The 1124-nt window shown below is 40.0% G+C and overlaps 1 protein-coding gene across 3 annotated transcripts in view; it reads left to right on the top strand.

Annotated features, from left to right (window-relative positions):
• Positions 1–1124, top strand: part of LOC117174091 (ubiquitin domain-containing protein UBFD1-like) — a 219206-nt gene that overhangs the window by 31465 nt on the left and 186617 nt on the right. The gene's annotated exons all lie outside the window — the stretch shown is intronic.

The raw sequence follows: 1124 nt of genomic DNA, 5'->3' as shown, positions 1-1124 counted from the left end.
AAGAGCAAAGCAGCATCTCGGAGACCATGGTTTCGTGTCTCCCAGACTGCTGTGGGCTAGAATGAAAGTAGGAATCAGAAGACTATTTATCATATCATGCTACGCGCCGGTTGATAGTGATCCTAGAGAAGTAAAATACGCCTTCTGGGACACTTTAAATGACACAATAAACATTTACGAACATGGGGAAAGAATAATTCTACTAGAAGATATGAACGGTTGCGTGGGCATCCAAAATCAGGATACAGACAAAGTATTAGGTAATTTTGGGGATCCAAGAACAAACTATAATGGAGATAAATTAGTTGGTCTATGCTTAGAAAGGGGTCTGTTTATTACAAATACTTGGTTTAGGCATAACATGATCCACATGTACAACTGGTCTAAAGGAAATAGCCGCAGTATAATTGACTTTGTTTTTGCGGATGAAAGACTATGGGAGTTAGTCAAAGATGCAAGAGTCATGAGGGGTCCTGAATGCAATACTGATCATTACCTTCTGATCTCAAAAATTAACTTAGGTCGGGGATGGAGAAAAAAGAGAACCAAGAAAGCAAAACAAACGCGAATGAAAATTGAGAACCTACAGAAACCGGATGTGCGAATAGATTTCCAAAATAAGATAATCGAAAGCATAGATAGGGCAACATGGGAGGACCGTATGAAAAACAAAGATATAGAGGGCGCCTGGACAATGTTACGGGATATCCTTGTTAGATGTGCGATCGAAGTGTGTGGTACCGCAGTCGTAGGAAGAATTCCTGGTGATGCGTGGTGGAATGATGAAATTCAGGCTGCCCAAAAAGCAAAAAGCAATGAGGAAAGAAATAGACGTAGAAATGATTATAGACGCGAAAGGAAGCAGGAAACTACTTTATAAAAAAATGAAAGGAAACAAAAGTACAGACATTGTCAACATGAGAAATAGTACGGGGGAAATGGTATGTGATGCAGACGGAATACTAAAGGCTTTCAGAGACTTTTAAGAGACAATTCGGAGATGAAGCTATGGGACCGTCCATAAGGACGTCCGCTAATTTTTTATAAAACTAGAGTGACCCCTCCCTTATGTCACACATGGTCACATTTTTACTAACCACCCCCTTCAAAAAGACGTCACAAAT

Source organism: Belonocnema kinseyi, chromosome 6, assembly GCF_010883055.1.
Source record: "Belonocnema kinseyi isolate 2016_QV_RU_SX_M_011 chromosome 6, B_treatae_v1, whole genome shotgun sequence".
In the NCBI taxonomy this organism is placed as follows: domain Eukaryota; kingdom Metazoa; phylum Arthropoda; class Insecta; order Hymenoptera; family Cynipidae; genus Belonocnema; species Belonocnema kinseyi.
This window is presented reverse-complemented; position numbering and strand designations above follow the sequence as displayed.